Genomic DNA, 22,590 nt, shown 5'->3' on the forward strand with positions numbered 1-22,590 from the left:
TAAAAGAGGCATATGTTTTGTTTGACAAGTCTTTTCCTAAGTGTGATGAATCATGTATGTACAACCACATTCACAATACAGTACACTAAAAATTTGACATGATTTTTTCCTTTATGATACTGAGAATTTGTATTTCAGCCTATTTCCATTTTTTCCCTGGCATCCAGGAAGCTGAGAGTCAAATAATCAGCTACTCATTACATAACTATATTAGCCTCTTGAACAAATTTGCTTCCTTTTCTTTCCCAAGTTCTGGAGTAATGTCTATTAAAATTCATTAGTTTTACTGTGCCTAGCAATAGATCATTATTTTTTTTCAAATCTCTTTTAGGGAACTGGTAGGATACAGTACAAGCGCATACACATGTACACATGTTAAAATCAAGGGAGTAAGCTCTAATTTTAGTAAAAATTAAAAGTTGACAAATACTCTTACATGTCCTTAAAAAGTATTTAAAACCACATTCCATAAAATAGTATTTCAGCTTACATGATTGCCATTTTCAGGCCTCCCGGGAGGGCTGGGAGACCTTTAATTAAAGAATATCAGAGGACATCAGAGTACAAAGGCTGTTTGTATGGATACTGAAACCAAGATTTACAAAAGCCCATTATGGTTCCAGTGACATTTCTTTCCTATTTTTCCACATCAGCAGGGATATCCTGAGTGAATGAATTGCTATTTGGTGGTGAGATCTTCTGACAGTGAAGGCAGGCTAGGTGAGAAACTAGAAAATAAAGAATTATCAAATGTAAAGCATATAACATTTCACCTGTCATGTAAGTGGATCTACCGTGAGTCTGAGAAGAACGGTCATTGCTTTTCTTCAAACCTGTACAAAGTTGTACCCTAATCAAAGTTAGCAGGCAAAAAATTGTGCTCTAGTAATCTCAATATATTAAAAAATCATGTTAAGCATGGTTAAAGTTTAATAAATAGCTAAAGACAGTTAACAAGCAAATAAGTAATTGTAGTCATTCATCACCAAATTAAAGGCAAACATCTCATGCACTTTTTATCATCTTCAAGGCTTTTTTGACTATGTGAATCTAATCACAACTGCCATATTTTCACCTAAAGACAACTATTTTTGAGTCCATAAAACTACTTACTATTAATATATTTCATATTTGCATACCATTTTTCTGTTTACAAAGGATTTTTCATTTGTAGATGACCTCGCTGGTGCCTCACCATTCTGGAAGAACAGATTATATTTACATAAAAAGCAGAGGATGAAGTTCACAAAAAGACCAAATATATAAACAGTTAAATCAGGCTGATTAAGACCCTAGGCTTTAAATATTTTGAGAGCTTTGCAAACTCAACACTTTATCAAGTTCACTGAAAAGCTTTTATTAAGTAATATTTGCATGGAGCACTGTGTTCTAAGATAAACATAAGGCATTTACATGGACAAACATACTAGGAGATACAGGTAGAGAATGAAGACATGATAAATGTACATAACTTCAGGAAAAAATTTGAGTGTTACATCAGTTTAAGCTCAGATGAATATGGTAAGCAGAATTTATCACTTAGTTTTTTGGTTCAAGATAATAAAATAGGCTTTAACATATGTAATCCCTACTAGAACCCTGTGAGGGAGGCACTATCATTAGTCCTTTTTATACATGGGGAAACCCTGGAATGGAGATTAAGAAACATGGGTCAAGATCACACACCTAAGCAGTGGCCAGGATGAGATGCAAACCCAGGTAGTCTGGCTCCCTACAATTTGCTCCTAAGCCCACTCTTCTGCCGTGAGAAGTTGTCTGTTACTGTGAACAGGAACTTGAAACTGTGTGAAGGAAAGGGGAAGGCAGGGCTCATTTTATGATCAGATGGTATCCAGAAGCATGATTTGAGAGAAAGACAAGAAAGACACCTATTTAAAATATTCACCTCACTTACTTTCCACCATTTGAAGTTTCCTTCTTAGGATCTGTTTTCAAAAATCCTCTATTTGATGCAGGTATTCAGGGACATGTGCTGTCATTCTCCGACATGCTAATGTTCAACTGATATTATGGAGATAATAATGACTCTTATGACACTCACATGAAAAAAAAAAAAAAAAAACCCACGTCCAGAGTCCTATCTAGACCTGAACCCATCAAGGGGAAAGAGTAACCAAAATAGCCCGTTCTGCATTTGGGCTAGGAACCAGGGCAGAAAGTGGATGGCATGGAGAAGAACCTTCAAAACACGTAGAAAAGCACGCACAAAAACAGGGTCCTGGCCACTAGGGAGGTCACTGATCAAATGAGGCCAGAGGCATAAAAGGGAAAATGCAGGCCTTAAGGCTTTAAAACTGGGGACAGAGACCTTGACAATGAGAAAGTGCTGGAAAGCTTTCAGAGAAGGTCCAAAATAGAAATGCAGATTGGTTAATTTGGCACCAGCAGGAGAAGTACAAAATGGAGTCCAGCCAAGCCTGTAAGACCTTGAATCCTGACGCTAGAAAGGTGGCAGAAAACCAAAGTGCAGGAGGTAGCACCAAGAGCATCCTTATTCACAGCACATTCTAGAATACACTCCAGGGATTCAGAATGACAGATGACAGAGAAGTTCTTGCTTATGACATTTCCAGGAAAGATCTGGGACACAGCAACCTCACAGTATCTTGAGTTTTGCCCCAGAGGCAGCTTGACTGGAGGAGAAATTTCAATACACTATCTGCCTTCCTTTTACCACCACCTGTGGAAGGAGGGGAGGTGGAAATAAAAATCACTTTTTTTTTTTTATTAAGTAGGCTCCATGCCCCAAGTGGAGCTGATGCAGGGCTTGAAATTATGACCCTGAGGTTGAGACCTGAGCTGAGATTAAGAGTCAGATGTTTAACTGACTAGCCACCCAAACGCCCCAATAAAAATTTCCTCTTAAAAAAAGAATGAGATAATATTTCATATCTATTTCTAATAGAAGAGAGAGAAGGAGAAAGAGAGAAAGAGAAACTATTGTGACAGAAGACAAAAGGAAATAAAAAGTAGATGTTCAGCAATGGTGGGGAGCATAGGAAATGGAGCTCCCTGGTCAGCATGATCATAGAAAGGGCTTTTCTACTAAGGACCCGCAATTTTTTTAAAGATTTTATTTATTTATTTATTTGACAGAGAGAGAGAAAGACAGCATGAGCAGGGGGAGAGGGAGGGGGAGAAGCAGGCTCCCACTGAGGAGGGAGCCCGATGCAGGACTTAATCCCAGGACTCTGGGATCATGACCTGAGCCGAAGGCAGTTGCTTAACCAACCGAGCCACCCAGGCACCCCAGGACCTGTATTTTTCCAGAAGGAAAGAGAGAATTAAAGGATGCACATAAAATCAGAAAAGAAAAGGAGGGACCAGAAAGGGGTTCAGGAGCGGACAGTACATTAAGTGCCAATTTGACAGGCAGACACTATAAAGAGTACAGGTTTGTATCCAAAAGTCCAGTTAACAGAGCACTGGGGCTTTCTGAAATAAAGGACATGGGGAAGAGTAGGCATATGATGACCATGCTCAGAAGTAAGTAAGAACTCCTAGACTCAGGTTTCAATGGCAGCTGTATGGCTCATGGCGGGAAGAATATTTTATGCAAATAAAAGTTAGAGGGATATATGAGTTAATTCACAAAGGGAGATTAAAGAGGTGGGAAGATGAGAATGCTAGCCATGATACCACATTCTGAAAACGTTCAGTTGTCTCCTTTATATGTGATCCCTCATCTTTTTGAAATCTCTGCATTGAGTCAGAGAGGAGACCACTGAGCTCAGTGTGCAGACTCACTCCTAGGTATTTTCATGACTACTAAGAGTAAGTACTGTGCCCTCTGTCAAATTTTTATAGCGACCGATTAAACATGTATTTTGGTAACCTGACCATATTTTAAAGATTTTTATCTATTTGAGAGAAAGAGAGAGCGCAAGCATGAGGGCGGGGAGGAGCAAAGGGAGAGGGAGAAGCAGGCTCCCCCTTGAGCAGGGGGCCCAGTTCAGGGCTCGATTCCAGGACCCTGAGATCATGATCTGAGCCGAAGGCAGAAGCTTAACCGAGTGAGCCACCCAGGCATCCCTGACCGTATTTTACGTTGAACTCTCTAAGTCTGTGCTGAATAAATGCAGAGAGATGCAGCTTATACTAGATGAAAACAGAAGTAACTCACCTCTATTCCCTATATTAGAAAATAAAAAAGACTGGGAAATTTGGGTTACATTTTTATAATGAGTTATCCTTTTATTTAGTCTTAAGAGTTTTTCTTACATATTTCTTCTTAAACTATATTTCAACAATAATCATGATAATAAGTTATCATTTCACTGTTTATGCTATGCTAAGAATAAAAATATTAAAATTATCCCTCCCCAAGGAGACTTTAAGGTAGGTAGCCCCAATTTACAGATAAGGAAACTGGGAAATAGGTGTCTTGAGCAAAAAGAGCTATGGAAACCTAAGGGTGGAAAGTATCCAGCCAGGAGGGCCAGTTACCAGCTGACTGAATTCATTCTAAACATCCCTGGAATGCATCACTGGATAGTACCACCAATGAGGAAGAGCCTTGTTTTAGTCAGGACTTTCTTAAAACAGCCCAAGGTCCCCATTATTCTTAAACTATGCTCGGTTTTATTAAGTCTGCTTTTTATTCCATTCACTTTTTTAAAAAATTAAGAGTATCAAACCAGAGGAACTTCAAAAAAGTCTCTCAGATTGATGCTGTTACTGGTTTTTTGTTTTAGTACCACAGCTAATTGAGTAGCTGACCACTGTATATTTCAAAGCAGTTTTCCCATGCTCACTAGTAAGAAAACTAAGTAATTCCAATCCACGTCTTCATTTCCAATATATTGTTTTTCTTTCTTCCCCCTTTTCTACAGGGCTATAGTTTGTTACTGAGGAAATTAAACTGAGCAGGAACAAATTGTTTTTCACAAGGCCCACTTTGAAGCTTTAATACTTTGTAATATTAGTAAGATTAGATCTGCACAAGCAAATTAATTTAGCAATTTAGAAGTGTCTACCAAGACATAAAAGGTACATAACCTATAATAGAGCAATCTCTATTATACTCTACTACTCAGTGGTTACCCTACAGAAATCTCCATGTAGGTAGGCACAATGAAGCATGCCCAAAAAGGTTCCATGCAGACTATAGTTTTAACAGCAAAAGCTGGAAGCAAGGGACGCCTGGGTGGCTCAGTCCTTAAGCATCTGCCTTTGGCTCAGGTCATGATCCCAGCTTTCTGGGATCGAGCTCCCTGCTCAGCGGGAAGCCTGCTTCTCCCTCTCCCACTCCCCCTGTTTGTGTTCCCTCTCTTGCTGCCTCTCTGTCAAATAAATAAATAAAAATCTTAAAAAAAAAATCTGGAAGCAAAATAAATGATCACCCATCAGGCAATAAATACAGATCCTGTGTAGCACTTAAAAACAATGAGGTAAATCTTCATGGACTAACATAGTAAGCTCTATAACACATGTTAATGAAGAACCAAATTGTGCAACATGTGTAGTAAGATACCAGTTACGTAGAAATATCACACACTCACATGCAGCCATGAATGTATTTACATAGGGATCTCTCTCTTTATCTATCAACATGTCTACTGCATACATAACACAATATATCACACACTCACATGCAGCCATGAATGTATTTACATAGGGATCTCTCTATCTATCAACATGTCTACTGCATACATAACACATATACATATATATATAATGCAGAGAGATTGGGGCTGGGGACGTATTCAAAGGAACCTTTGTCCCATTTACTTATTTCTATAAAAATAAAGAATTTTTACATTACTCATATAATTAAAAAGAAAACAGTAAGTTTTTACAAATTTTACACAAAAAATAAAATACACCTTCAATCTGCCATAAATTAATTTGCTGCATTTCATTTTTAACCAACTTATTAAAGTTAGCTAGCCTGTAATTTTTTGAGTTTTAGATTTTGATAAGTGGAAGAGGCTCTGCACAGATGGGATACAGAGTATATGGGAAATCTCCGTACTTTCCTCTCAATTTTGCTGTAAATCTAAAACTGTTCTTAATGACAATAGCAACTACCACAAAATACACAAGGGCATAAAATCAAAAGTTTGTCTCTCCACCACCTACTCCAGTTTCCTTTTCAGAAACTGTGAATAGGAAGTTTCTTTCTTATTGTTATTACTTCTTTTCCCCTAATTTTTCTTTTTTTTTTTTTTTTAAGATTTTATTTATTTATTTGACAGAGAGACAGCCAGTGAGAGAGGGAACACAAGCAGGGGGAGTGGGAGAGGAAGAAGCAGGCTCCCAGTGGAGAAGCCTGATACGGGACTCGATCCCAAAACTCGGGGATCATGCCCTGAGCCAAAGGCTGATGCTTAACGACTGTGCCACCCAGGCACCCCGTCCCCTAATTTTTCTGATAGTTAATTGAAGATACTGTTATTTTGAGCTCTATCATCTGATACTAGGATAAAAATCTGATTCATATTTCCAACATTCCTTCGTAGGTAAATCATTTATTTTCATTGGAAGATTTTCAGCTTTTTCCCTTATTCTTAGAGTTAGGGAATTTCTCCTAGGAGGTATCCAAATCAATTTCTCCTGTGTTTTGTTTTTGTTTTCCATTTATCTTGTTTGACATTTACTGGGCTCCTTCAAAATTAAGAATTAACCTTTCTTAAGCCTGAAGGAATTTTCTTCTACTAATCCTTAGAGATTTCCTCTGCTCCACAGCCCCTATCCTCCACTTTGCAATCCTGGGCTAATGTTGAGTTAGCATCAATTCTGACTGGATAGCTTCCATTTTGATCAATCTGTGCCTATGCCACACCATGGGTCAAATATTTTGAATGGTGACTTCAACTGGATTTATTCTTTGGTTCCTTAAAGACTTTTGATCTCCTATATTTTCCATTTCTGCGATATGTTTCTGTAGTAGATGAAAAGATATGCCCACCTGGAACCTCAGAATATAACCTTATTTTGAAAAAGGGTCTTTGAAGATGTAATTAAGGTAAATATGACATTAATCTGGATTAGTGTGGGTCCTCCATTCAATGGTAAATCCTTAGAGAGAGAAGAGAAACACATACACAGGCACAGAGGGGGAGGCCATGTGAAGACAGGCAGAGGCTGGTGTGATGGATATACAAGCCATCGCAAACCAAGAATTGCAGCCACCAGAAGCTAGGAGAGACACATGGAAGCCTCCAGAAGAAACAAAACCAACCCTACTGACACCTTGACTTTAAATTCCTGGTTTCCAGAACCATGAAGGAATAAAATTCTATTGTTTCAGCATTGGCTTTATAGTAATTTATTCTTAGGAAATTTATGCAGTTTCCTTGGCTTTATCTTTCAGATTCTTACTTTATTTTCCACTATAAGCAACTTGTGACTTACTCAATTCAAATTTTATTGTAATTTATTTTTATACATTAAAATTTCCAGGTTATTTTCTTAATATTATCATATCACATTTGCCTTACTTTATGGATATAAAAAACCATTAGAAGATATTAATTGAATATTCTTTTTTATTTTGTTCCCTAACTTATCCTTTTTGGTCTGGAATCATTTCTACTGATTCATCTTTCATTTTGCTGGCTTTTCAAGAATATAGTAATATTTTGTGTCCATTTATGAGTCACAGAATATACTGGTTAGCATCAGTAACAAACTTAAATTTATTCTACATTGTATCTGTTTTCCCAGCTTGTCTCCTCTTTGTGCGGACGTGTGCATGTCCATGTGTGTACGTGTGTGTGTGCATGTGTGTATGTTGGGGCAAAGGGAAGCTGACACAAGTACTTAGGCTTACATATTGAACTGGAAGTCATATCATGTTATTTTCTCTAATAAATTATAAACTTCGGCAGGATAAGGATTTCTGGTTTTTTTTATATCTCCTATACAAATGAAATGCACACTTCAAAAATTAATTAATAAATGAATTGCTAAGTAAGTAAATGAGTGAGTTAAAGAAAGCCAGTAAAACAATGTTAAAAGCTAACCTGCCCAAGTGAGGGAAAAACTCAACACTTTTACTATTTGAGAAGTAGCGGAAGTGAATTGTGACTTAATCTGCAGGCGAGTACGAATCACTAATCTTCAGCTGTGTACTAATATGCCATCTTACTAAAAAATTGATGTCACTGGATCAGATAGCTCACAATATCTTTTCTACTGAAGGATATTCAATATTTATCATTTTAGATCTTGTATGTCCAGGACACATTTTTATTAGATTTTTACAAATACATTGATTACTAACGACACAAACAGGTGTGCATCAATTTATGCTTTGCAAATGTATTCCTGCTTATGCAAATGCACTGTTTGAGTTTTGTGCTTGAAAATCACATGACAGGTTAAATGGAATTATCTTTGAGGGCTCTGTGATCCTCAAGACTTGAATTCAAAATTGGACATTTTCCAAATTGAAAAAAGTCTTTTAAAAAGTGACTCAAAGTCAATTTCTTCCATTCCTTTATGACTTATAACCCTACAAGCCAGAAGTGGAAAAAAGGAGAGGATTAGCTTTATTGAGTGGAGACATTTAAGCTGGTCTTAGAGAATTTGAGAAAATTCTGGAGGTAGAAGAGAGAAGAAAGGACATTCCAGGCAGAGTAAGCAATGAAAGCCTCAACAATCCAGGATTAAAAGTTGGGCTCCCTGCTCAGTGGGGAGCCTGCTTCTCCCTCTGCCCCCCTGCTTGTGCTCTCTCTTTCAAGCAAATACATAAAATCTTTTAAAAAGGGGGGGGGACAAACTCACTATGATAAAGGGCATCTATGAAAAACCCATGGCTAGCGCCATACTTAATGGTGAAAGACTGAATACTTTTCCCCTATCATCAGGAACAAGCAAGGATGTCTTCTTCTTTACTTCTTTTCAACTTTTCACTGGGGATTCTTGCCAGAACAATTAACAAGAAAAGAAAAGAAAAAACATCCAGGCTAGAAAGGAAGTAGTGAGACTATCTCAATTTGTAGATGACATGAACTTATTTCTAGAAAATCCTAAGGAACTCACTACAAAACTATTAGAACTAATAAGTTCAGCAAGGTTTTAGGATATAAGGTTAACATATAAAAAATCAATTGTATCTCTACACAGTGGCAATGAGTAAATCAAAAATTAAGGAAACAGTACCATTTATAATACCATTAAAAAGAATAAAATACTTAGGAGTAAATATGCAAAATAAATGCAAAATTTATATGCTGGAAACTATACAACATTGTTGAAAGAAATGAAGACCTAAATAAATGGAAGATATCTCATGTTCATGAATCAGAAGATTAGTATTTTTTTTTAAAGATTTTATTTATTCATTCGACAGAGATAGAGACAGCCAGCTAGAGAGGGAACACAAGCAGGGGGAATGGGAGAGGAAGAAGCAGGCTCATAGCAGAGGAGCCTGATGTGGGGCTCGATCCCACAACGCCAGGATCACACCCTGAGCTGAAGGCAGACGCCCAACCACTGTGCCACCCAGGCGCCCCGGAAGATTAGTATTGTTAAGATGGCAATACACCTCAAATTGGTGTAGAGATTCATTACCATGTCATCAGAATCCCAGTTGGTTTCTTCACAAAAATTGATAAGCTAATCCTAAAATTCATATGGAAATTCAAATAAATTAAAATACCCATATGCTTTTGAAAAAGAAGAAATGTGAACTACTCACACTTCCTAATTTCAGAACTCACTACAAAGATGCAGCAGTGCAAGATAGTGCAATACTGTTACGATAGAAATACAGTTAAATGGCACGGAATTGAGAGTCTGGAGATAAACCCTCCTATTTATTTATGGTCACTTAGTCTTTGACAGAAGGAAAAACAGTCTACTTAACAAATGGTGCAGGGGTAACCAGATATCTATAGACGAAAGAATAAAATTGTGTCTCTACCTCACACCACATAACAAGAATTAACTCAAAATGGATCACAAACCTAAATGTAAGAGCTAAAACCATAAAACTCTTCTAAGAAAACACAGGTATAAATCTTTATGACCTTAGATTATGCAATGGTTTCTTAGATGGGGCCTCAAAAGCACAAGACAGAAGAAAAATAAGGGTACTTCATCAAATTTAAAATCTTTTGTGTTTCAAAAGATACCATCCAGAAAGTGAAAAGATAACCCACAGAAGAGGAAAAGATAATTTACACATCTTATGTTTGGTGACGAACTTGTATCTAGAATACGGAAAAAAACCTTTATAATTCAATAATAAAAACTAAATAATAGAAAGACAATGAGCCAAGTAAAAATAGTCAGGGGATATGAATAGAGGTTTCTCAAAGAAGATATACAAGGGGAGCCTGGCTGGCTCAGTCAGAAGAATGTGAGACTCTTGATCTCAGGGTTGTGAGCTCAAGCCCTACATTGCGTGGAGACATTACTTTAAAGTTTTGTAAAAAGAACGAACAAATGAATGAAAAGGAAGAAAGGAAGGAAAGAAGAAAGGGAGGAAGAAAGAAATACGAATGACCATTAAGCACATGAAAAGATGCACAATATCATTACCCATGAGGGAAATGCAAATCAAAACCACATGAGATGCCATTTCACGCCAAGATGGCTATAATCCAGAAGATAGATAACAACGAATGTTAGCAATGACGTGGAGAAAGTAGAATCCTCATACGCTGCTGGTGGGAATGTAAAATAATACATCACTTTGGGAAACTGGGAATTTTAAGTTTACTCATGGAGATACCATATGACCCAGAAATTCTCCCCCTAGTTATATATCCTAGAGAATGAAAATGCATGTACAAATGAACACAAATGTTCAGAGCAACATTATTCATAATAGCCAAATAGTGGAAACAACCCAAATGGTCATCAATTAATGAATGGAAAAATAAAATGTGATATATCCATACAATGGAATATTATTTGGCAATAAAAATTAATGAAATACTGATACAAGCTAAAACATGAATAAATCTTGGAAACATTATGCTAAATGAGCGATGCCAGACACAAAAGACAACATACTGTATAATTCTACTTACAGAAAAGTTCAGAATAGGGAAATCTATACTGACAGAATGTAGATTAGTAGTTGCCTAGGGGTCAGAAGGTTGGAACAAAATAGAGAATGAGTGATAATGGGTATGGGATTTCTTTTGGGGGTGATAAAAATTTTCCCAAATTATGATGACAGACAACTCTATCAGTATATTAAAACCACTCAATTCTACACTTAAAATGGAGGAATTGTAGATACGTGAATTATATCTCAATGAAGCTGTTATTATAAGAAAAAAATTATAGAAACAAATTGGAAGAATCCCTAACTACCAGGAATCAAGGAATTACGGAGATAAAAGGACATTTATATCCTTCACTTTATAGATCATTTTTAAAAAGACACATGGAAGGTTTTACATTAGGTCAGAGAACTTGAATTGTATCTACATTTACAATTTAAGTATTTAATTTACTAAATGTCAATATATGTGATTTCAGGAATCTGTTCATTATATACATCAAATTACATATTTATACCTACTGACATAAACATATCATATTATTTCTAAACAAAACACCAATGAGTCTCAGTCTTTTTTCTTTCACTAATTCTAACACACTGAAGAATTTGGCCAATTTCCAACAGAAACATTCTTCAATACAGGGCAATGAGGGTGGGGAGTAGAGAACATACTTCTGGAATAAGGGAAGGAGATAGAAGTTTGACAACTTTCAGGCTGAAATACATATTTTGAAAGTTTACTCCCCTCAAATTCTGACAACACAGATAGGGAGATGGTGTACCCTGATCTAGAGAGGATACTAAGAAGTTTCTGCACATTCTTCAGAATGCTATTTAAATATCGCTGCTAATTGTGATTAAATTGATCAGAGTTAGGCAAAACGAAGTAGATCAGGAATAGTAAACCTGAAGTAAGCTGAGGCCTACAATATGAATAATGAGTTTTGTCAGAGTGAGACAGCATAATTGAGAGGGGTGAATGCAGATTCTCATAAAACTGCCTGGTAAACACACATAAATTAAAGACTGCAGACTAGTACATGCTCAGATCCCAAAAAAAATTCCTATAATATAGCACATGCACAACAAATATTTACTGAATACATTTATGAAAATATGACTGAAAAGGAGAGAGAAGGTGAAGGACAAAAATAAGAATGAAAGTAAAAGAAGAGAAAGAACAAAATTTAATGATTAGAAAACCTGGGGAGATGGAAGAGACCAGAAATACAACCCCAGAAATTTTTCTACATAAAGTAAGACATGGAATCACTTTCTAACACATCCAAAAGTAAGAAAAAGAAGAATCACTCCTTGGAACAATAACAAGAAACAGATTAATAGTTTGTCATTCTGTATCCACCACTTCTTCAAAGCCAATACAAATTTTGTAACAGCTACATTTGTATAGGACTTACTTTATAATTCATAAAATGTTTTCACATGCATTAATCATTCCCGATATTCTCTGGGGTAGACATTACATTATTTCCATTTAGCAGATGAAGAAACTTAGGCTTTGAGAGTTTAAATAACATGAACAGAAGCATACAAGTAGAGGAACTGGCAGCCAGTCCTAAACCCATGCATCTATAATGGATGTCAGGAGCAAAGAACCATAGGGAGACACAGAGTAAGTACCAAATCTGTTCATCTTGAAACTTTCCTAAATAAGTAAACAAATCTAAAAAGTCCTTATTGTCCTTAATTAGAATGTTCTTGCTTACCTAAAGATTACTTTCTTATAAGGCACCGATGATACATTAATCAGAAAAGTCAATGAATTCTCAAGTTTCAATCCACTTTTCCAATCTATAGCGCTCATCATTGTGAACCGTTCCTTCCTTGTTTTCAGGACCCTGTTCTCTGTCATCTCTTCTTTGCCTTTATTTTGCTGTAACTGTTCCTTATATATATGTGTGTGTCTATTTTCTTCAGTTGTAGGAAGACACTTAACTTATCTAGACCTTTATCACTATGACTTTTATCACAATGCACGACTGTTCCACAAGGACATATCATTAATTCCCACGTACAGCATGACCAAAATGGAATTTTTTATTCACCCACTTGTTCCAAAATTTCCAGCTTTAGCTAAGAGCTTCCAGGGACTAAGTCAAAATACGTTGAGAAGAAAATGTTTGACTCCTCTCTTTTCCCCTTCTCCTTGATCCACTATTTCTCTCTGAACTACCTGTAGCCTCCCAAGAAATATCTCCATGTGCCTGGGCCCCCTTTCCCTCCTCCTTTCTCATTCTCACCTACATCTTTCCTATTGCCATCAGAGTTACTGTCCTTAAAGATTATTCCTCTATTCAAAAGCCTTCAGAGAATCCCTAATATTCACAGAATGAAGTCAAGATTCCTCAGCACAGCCTTCAACCCCTTACATGGTTCTAGCCTCAATTTACCAATAAATGGATTCTTTGATGCTTCCGAATATAGCTGAGACTCACCGATGGTCACAACTTAATTCATGTTAGGCAACCTCAACACCAACCCACATCTGGAATACTCCCACCCCTGTCCTATTTATCTTTCAGGGTCCTGCTTAAATAATTACTCCCTTTGGGAAGCTCCTTTTAATGTCACCTCTACCCAAAAGTCTCAGTCAAAATTAATGGTATACTTCTTAATTCTGTTTTGTTTGCCTCTCTTACTCATTTTACCCATACTTTTCATACTACAGTCACCAAAACTGGGCATTTTCCCTACTAAATTACAATCTCCTATTTTTTTTTATTCTAAGTATGCTAAGAGCTATGTTTACTGAACTGTGGCATCACCAAGTGAAAAGCACTTAAATTTAAAAATAAGCAATAAACTGACAGGTAACTTATGATATTATATAACATTGAATTGACTTCCGGCAAAAAAAAAAATTTATTGCTAGGTAAAATGCCTAGTGTAGTAGAAGTTATAAGGAAATAAACATTTGAATAGAAATTCTTAAGGTTAGGGGCGCCTGGGTGGCGCAGCGGTTAAGCTTCTGCCTTCGGCTCAGGGCGTGATCCTGGCGTTATGGGATCGAGCCCCACATCAGGCTCCTCCGCTATAAGCCTGCTTCTTCCTCTCCCACTCCCCCTGCTTGTGTTCCCTCTCTCGCTGGCTGTCTCTATCTCTGTCAAATAAATAAATAAAATCTTAAAAAAAAAAAGAAATTCTTAAGGTTAAATTATATTTAATAAGACAATAAAATTGTTCCATCTCTCTTTTTATTACAGTACCAAAAAAAAGTAAGTATCTTTGTTCTACTTGTAGATCCTTGTACACATCAGAATGAGCTCTGTGAGGAGTATACAAGCTTGAGAGAGGAAGAGAAGACCGGTTATGATGCTGTTTCTATTCAAAGTTTCTAGCCAAAACCCTCAGCTATAATTGGTACTATGTCCTAGAACTCTCCCTGCTCGATTTCCCTCAGTGACCTGCAACTTCTGATGTGTGTGCTCAGGGATGTTTTCCAGATCTGCTACGGACCCTATAAATGTGAATTAAGATCCATCTATTTTTGCCAATTCGATGCTGCATAAGACTGAGTTTTTAAAATAGTAAAATGAGGTAAAAAAAAAATAGTTGTGCTATGCTAACTTCTCCCTTTGCTAAAAGAGCACAAGAAAATATCTTAGCAGTGCATGAAAATGAGAAAGCACAAAATATCAAACAGGAACATCCTGTCTTATACATGTCTGGTTTTCAAATTTAAAGAAATTTAGTTTGAAGGGGGAAAACACTAATTGCAAGCACTAATTGCCATTAGTTTGTGGCCATTTGGAGAACTGAAACCCTCTGCAATATCTAATGATATTATAAGGTATTACTACACAAAAAGTGAATAAACTCTCACCAAGTGTGTTAATTTTCTCATCAAGAAATACAAATTTATGAATTTCTAAGATATCACTCGCATAAATTCCATAAATATCCTCTAATCAATCACCATTTGAATTATCTCTACTAATAACTCACCACTAGAGAAACACTAACATTCCAATGAAGCAATTCATGTTAAATTATCTATTGTAAATTAATTACACAGATTTTTCTTTGAATTACAAGGAGTTCATTGGTTTGATGATTATCTTTATTTTTAGTGTTTTTGTCAATAATGTTATTCATCTATTTGTCCACTTTCCAAATAACATATGATTCTTAAAATAACAAACCATATTGTTACATAATAATTTTCTATATGTATAAAAATTTTTAAGTCTTCACGTGGAAATCAACCTCATTTTCCTATTAAAAAGAAATTAAAACATGCCTAAACCTTATCCTTTATAAATTCTCTAAATGCAAAGTACATAACCAGAATATCTGTTCTCTAATATAAAAATAGATTTTCTTGGGTGTTTATTTAAATCTTTCAACAATGCATATTAATTTTTTAAGGATTATTTCAGAATATTCAATGAAATGAAAGAAAATAAAAACCATAAAAGGAAGTATAAAGAGCTAACTTAAGTAATATTTCCTTTCATATATTACTTCTAGGAGAGATCACTATCACACAATAATCTATGCCTAGTAAATTACAACAAATTTTAATTTTAATAAAAAACCTAAAACTCTCCAGTAAAGTTCTTTCAAGTTCTACAAGCACACTGTAATACAAGTGGGTACTCAATATAACAGTTATGTCTAAAGAAAAGATTTATAGTAACGTAGATGACCAGCAAAAGAAATAATATAGATGAAAGGTAAAATCCAAGAGAGGATAACCATCCCCTCTACTTGCTGCAGACTGAACTGCTAAGTCCTATACCCAAATAACCCACTTGTACTGCATGCAGAGGAACACCACACAGATATTCTGATGCAAAGTTAGAGCTCCTAGAGCATAAATGTAACTACCAGCAGCTCAGCCCTCTAGGAGGCAGAAAACAGATCAGACTCATGTATAAAACGTTGGACTTACTAAGAACCACTTATAATATATAATTGATGATTCTTATAAAGCCACCAAATTTGACACTTGTTTGTGTTCACTAGTGAAACAGTTTTCAAGGAATCAGGTTTTCAGAAATTCATTCTCTCTCTGTCTCTCTTTTGAAAAAATTACTCGGGAAAGAAAAAAATCAAATTCTGTATAAACGATCAAAAATAAATGTACCCAACTTTTCAACTTGTTTTTTTTTTTTTTTTAAGATCTTATTTATTTATTTGACAGAGACAGTCAGCGAGAGAGGGAACACAAGCAGGGGAAGTGGGAGAGGAAGAAGCAGGTTCCCAGCGGAGGAGCCTGATGTGGGGCTCGATCCCAGAACGCCGGGATCACGCCCTGAGCCGAAGGCAGACGCTTAACGACTGCGCCACCCAGGCGCCCCCAACTTTTCAACTTGTTATTTCTAAGTCCTTCTAATGGATATTACTTTTCTGATTCCACAGTTGCGTGGGCTAATTTTCACCGATGACTGGCAGTTCACACTAGTTAGACCACCACGGACAACCTTGCTGTGCAGAGTCATCTAAGTTTTCCCAAGACGGTTGGTAGACTGGCTGGCAGGTGGACATGGAAGAGCCTAAAGCCACGCCTTGGCTGTAGCGGGTGCTCAGTACACAACAATTCTTCCTCTCTCTTTAGTAAAACAAGCAGAACACAGTGGTGGGGGCAGGGGATGGGGAGATAGGGGATAAAAGGATTTTGTGAGAAAGGAGAGTTTCTTCTTGTCCCTTTAATTCTCATCTCCTCAATACATCTCAGGCCATCACGTATTCCCTATCCCCTTGAGGTGAGTTACAGCCTCCAGATGCTCCTTACCCAATCCAAGGGCAGTGCTAGGTCCTTTCTCCCCTCAAAATAAAGCTCTACTGTGTTCAGGGGCAGAACACTGGAGGTTTGCATCTATTCACCCTACTTCTTAAAACCTCACTTTTCCAAGGAGCTATGACTCAGACACAGGGATAGGTTACCATAGACAGTATTCAAACCCTCCAATGGAGGATTTCCTAAATTAATCGGAATTTTAAAAAGTCCTTTTCATCTAAACATTTGTAATGTTATTACAGAGAGGACTTCCATAAGGTAAAACCACAACAAACCAAGTTTATGACCTTGATGATGGCAGTTCCTTTGACCTTCATTCATCCTCTCAGACAGGTGCTTAAACCAAGCAGTGGGGGCAACACCTTCTCCTGTGATTAGTGCTTGCTTTGCAGCATCCCTGGATTCACTCTGATGAAGCACTCAAGGTCAAGTTTGGCTCATGAGTTAATTCTCATCCAACAGACCAAGGAAGTGATTGTGGTATCTGTGGTAAGACCAAAAGTCTCAGAACAATAGAGAATGTAGCTCATAACCATGGTTTTGTGGTCTTTTTAATAAACACACTTCTGATTGGTCCCTATAGAACCTTCCAACTTTCTCAATAAAAGATATCCTTCCTATCCTATGTTATTAGAGCTTCTAATATTGGATGAATTGTGATAATTAATTGGACTAATATGTAAGTAATAGTAGATTATGACAGTCTGCATGAACTTCAGAGATGACAAGGACTTTAATTTTATAAAGACTTCACGATCAATTCTACAATTTTCAAACATGAGTGATGAGGATGATTACCATGCAAGAAAAAGATGGTTGGAATGTGGTTGCACTGATTGTAAACTGTCATTTAAAAAGATATAATGTATCAATAGTGCCTCCTCTTTTAAATGTAATTTCATCCCTATGATAGGGATATAGAGGAATATTATTAAAATATGTTTCTGTCTTTATCAAGCATAACTGAGAGCAAGAAAGAGAAACCCATACATACCAGTCTAAGAAAAGAAAAGTTACTGAAAGGACACCAGATTTTCACTGAAGGAAGAGTGAAGCCAAACCTCTAAGAACTGGAAACTTTGGGGTTTTGGTGTGACACCTGCCCATTCGCTTCTCTTTGCACTTTTTCTCCAAACAGAACAGCTTCCCCTGCTTATTCCTGATTTATGGCCTCCCCTTCCCCTTGGATCTGCTTGTCAGTGACCCTATTTCCAGATAGGTAGTTCTGTTACTGAGAGTGAAATTATGAAGACTCTCATATAGCAAGAGCCATGGACCATTCCCATGAACATTGGTGAGTGGGTGGAAATTCAGTTTAATTTGATTCTGTAAGTATATGAGTACTCTCTATGTTCCAGGAAGGTGATGAAACATAAATTGCCCCAAAAACATAGAAAATTCAAGGTGGCCTCAAAGATAATGAGTAAAGAAATGGAAAATGCATATTAAATAGCTATTGATGAAAATGCATACGAAATAGCTACATTGAGTGATGAGTCTCCTTCTTTTTCAGACCTTAAAAATTAGAACTTCTCTTAGAGTACACTTTGGATTGCTTCATGCTTCTCCATAATACTATATAACAATCAGATCTGAGTAACCTACACAGTTCTTTTCATCTAATCTACTTTTTAAAGAAATACCTCAAAGATATTCCAAACATCTCAGCTCATGCAAGTCTGATTTCCTAACTGCCTCTTTGCCCATAACCATAATCACACTCATACGTACGATGATCACGTCCATCCTAGGGCTTTTATTCCTTCTTTCCTTCTGCTTAGAATTAATACTCCACTTTCTTCTCCAAATGATAACTAAATTCCAAAATTCATCTTCAAGTCTTACATCCTCATGATTCATTCTTGATCAATCCAATTAACTGATATCTTCTCTTCTCTAATTTGTTAAATATGATAACAGGGAAGTAAAGAAATATGAATAGATTTGAGAATTACTTGAGGTAACATTAATAATAGGATTTTTATAACAGACTAATTTCCTACCATTTCCATTTTCTTTTCTAAGAGAATGTCAATTTAGTGAGTGAGGACTAGTAATGTTCTCATCCAGAAAACAATTATCAGCTTTTCTGGCAGGCAGAAGATGACCTGCAACACGATTTTGGCCAATGAGATACAAGTAGATTGAGCAGTTTCTCAAAAATGGAGTAAACTCATGCTAACTTAGCATGAGTCCTTTAACGTTTTCCCTCCCTTTCTTTCTGCCTGGAAAATGGATGTAATGTTGGAGATGGAGCTATCTTGTAACCATAAGACCACAAAGAAAAGGGCAAGAGATTTGCAGGACCTAGACTCTGGAATCTTTGAGCCAGTAACTACCTACCTCCCAGCTTTTAGTTTGGCGAGAAAAATAAAATTTCCTGTAATATTTAAGCCACTGGGTTTTTTCTTTGGTAGGAGTGGAGGGGGGTTGGCAGGGTCTGTTATGTGAAGAACACAATTCCTAACTGGTTCATGGCTCCTTTTATGTATATCCGTGTTGGAGCAGAGCAGGCCTAAGTCAGCACAAACTACCTGGATCATGTCCCAAATTAGTGGAGCTATTCTTTCTATTCCCTTACTTTCAGAGTGCTTTACTATTAAGAAAGTTGAGAAAGGGCAACTCAGATGCTAATTAGCTTCTCCCCAGTCTTAACCTCAGACTTCCTCTAGGGTAGGAATTCTACCTTGGAATTCAAAGTTGTGGCTCAACTCATAGCTCAGTTGTCATATTTACCCTCCCAGGAACATCAGGCATTATAAAGAAAAATATTATAAAGAAAAAAGCAAGGCTTCAAGTCCAATACAATGGAACAGTGTTTGATAATAAGAATTAGAATTGCCCCAGACTTCACTTATTTCTCCCATTCTTCAATCAACTCCATCACTGCTGATGGTTTTTTCAAGGACAACTGAAGGATTCTTTGAAAAATGTTTAAGGCAAATGACAGCAATAATCCACTGTTAACTTGCTGCGAAGGCCTCTCCCGAGCTCACCCAACCTCACTTACAGTGCATTTTTAGCCCCAGATGCATTCGATCAACAACTACCATCTTCAACACCCCAAACTGAAAATCGTACATGCTCATGATACTTATTTTTAAATAAAAAGGAGTATATACACTGAGAATTCCTCAATACCTTGACTAATATTAGCCTGTGCAAACTGTTAAGACCTAGAGAATTAAAAAGCAAAAGAAAAAGCACAAACAAAAACTTTTACACTACCCGAAGGGATAACATTTTTGGAACAACTCAATATTTTCTTGGTGTTTTTGAAATTAAATATTTCAAATAATTTTCAGATTAATTTATTTAACACATTAGTTCACTTCTCAATCTGATAAATCAAGAATTTACCTTCTTTGATTTAAATGGAAACAAATCACCAGTAAATTAACTCTTTGATCTTTGTTTGGCATTTGTTGTTAACATGTTTTTCATAGTAGTCTAAGAAAGCCTGTGGTGAATAGAGATTCCTTTTCCAATGAGAAAATACATACACTAAATGTTATCTATAAATTTAGTCATAACTTAGTCAATGCCCTTGTGTCAATGTCCTTCCTATTCATAGATGTCTCTGTAAGTGTAGGCTGGCATAATTGAGACCCCGCTATGTTGCCAGCAATTCTTGCTATGGTATGTCCATAGGAAGTCTGGGCTTTAGTCCAAAGAACTAGTGCTGGGAAAATCATCCCTTGCCTATCCAGAGAATTACTAAGAACTACTCCATCTTACAGATTGTCCTTTTTCCACAGCTACCCATAGCGAGTATTTTGTTGGCTTTATTCCTCTGACACTGTGTTCTACTGGCATTTTTCCAGCTCAAAAGAGCATGAGGCTCCCAAGCCTGACAGGTACCTGCTGGGATGCCCCAAAAGAAATGCCTACATGAGCTCCTCTTAAGGTGTTTAAAGGAAATTCCACCAGATGTCAAAGTCCCTCCATCATCACAACACTCAGATGCGGCCATTACAAGAAACGTAGGTCACACATGCTGAGGAATGAGATGGCAGAATTATAAATTGTTATAAACACACTGTTATAGAAAAGTGAGAAATTGCAGAGTTGCATTAAGCTGATGGATAATCTGGCAGCAAACAAACACATACTTATTGTCTTTCCAATCGAAGCTGTGCAACTGTCCCCTGCTGTCTTGCATGCCAAGCAAAGACTTCAGCTCCAAATTACTATTATTAATAAAGTACAAGAGGGCAGCCTGTTTCATCTCTCCTGAAGCTATCTCTGGAAGAAAAAGACAAAATAAAGAGAGAGCAATTCAACTCTTCTCAGTTAGCATTCTTATCGACTACCCCAAGGGGTACATGACTCCAGTTAGCAGATGTATATGGTTATATACAGCCCTAGTGGAGTTTACAATTGAAGGCACACACAGTAAAGCTTTCAAAAAGCAACAAGACAGACTCGCTTTCAATAAGACCACAGATGTAGGTATGCTCACTGATGCCACTGCAAACTTTAAAAAAAATATGTATTACTCACGCGTTCTAGTACATTCATATTTCCTAGTATTGTTTCCAAATATTCCTAGCATACACTGTAAATAGCTTTTCTTTCCTGGAATTTACCATTGTCATTACTTATAAAATTTGCTCGTGGGTTTGCTTTCATCAGAGTTTTTAAGATTTTTCTTCCCCTGGAGGATGCCAAAATGTACCATATCTAAATTTAGAAGGATAATGGAATAGGTATACCCCCTTCTCAAAGCACTTTATATAATTACACTGAAGTTTAGTCAGAACAACAAAGGGAATTTGGAGGTCGCATATTCTAACTACAGACAACTCTTTATATCTGTTCCAATAAAGATGAGGGGGACCTATTAGCACAGCTGGTCTTGGCCATGACTGCTTTCCTTTGACAAATGGAACACGAAGCCATAGTCCTTGTTATTAAGTTCTCATGACATCAGCTAATGTACAATGAGATTAATTTCTATGGGAAAATGGAGAGTTAACCGGGGAGATCACAGGTATTGACTCTGAAGATGTTCTCAGGCTTGGTAATAACACTGAAGGCAAGATTTTACATGGAAACCTAGAAAAACACTAGTGTACTAAATCATATTAATAAAATAATTGTCCTTTATATTAACCACCTTCAGTGAAGTAATTTTACCAGGCAATGTTTAGATACTTCATGTGACCGATTGTTTAGTCTAGCCCCCAGAGCACATTTGGGGATTAAAACCAGCTCACTACCAAAGAGTAGCACAAATGGAAAAAATTACTAGGATCCTGGACCTCATAATAGCAGATGTGTCTCCTGGCTTTCTCACTCTTCTGATCCTGTAGGAATTGCAGGAATGGCAGAAGAAACTTGAAATCTTATTTAAATTTGCTAGAAGTTTGGACAAGTTCTGCCTGCGGACAAGATCAAGGTGCATTCCAAGGTTGAGCCTTAGACAAAGGGAGCAGACTGATGTCAGAAGAGATAAGACGTTTCTAGTCCCCACAGTAAAATTACATTGGACAAGGATAACAAGCAGGAAGAGCTGGGACACAAAAAAAGGACATGGTAGGGGGGTGGATAGGACTGTATGCATGATAGAAGAAGTTGAAAGGAAAGATCTAAGCTCCAAGGTAAATCCCCGGAGGCAAGGATTTGTGTGCTTTGGTCAACTGCATCTCAGTTTGGGGCACATGATTAGTTGAAGGGATAAATGAATTATTGAGTTCATTAGGCTTTTAGATCCATGTCCTTTATTCGATTTTTTTTAATCCTATATTTCCCAAAGCATGATCTGGGCTCTCATTTCAGGTGGTAGCAGTATGTTAAAAACTCTGACTCAGGGATTGACAAAGTTTTCACCATTCAA

General features: G+C 36.9%; 1 protein-coding gene across 15 annotated transcripts in view; it reads right to left on the reverse strand.

Moving 5' to 3' along the window:
* The window catches only part of MCTP1 (multiple C2 and transmembrane domain containing 1), a 508,366-nt gene that overhangs the window by 422,065 nt on the left and 63,711 nt on the right, over positions 1 to 22,590 (reverse strand). The window lies entirely within an intron of this gene.

The sequence above is a fragment of the Ailuropoda melanoleuca genome, chromosome 3 (genome assembly GCF_002007445.2).
Source record: "Ailuropoda melanoleuca isolate Jingjing chromosome 3, ASM200744v2, whole genome shotgun sequence".
Taxonomy (NCBI): Eukaryota; Metazoa; Chordata; class Mammalia; order Carnivora; family Ursidae; genus Ailuropoda; species Ailuropoda melanoleuca.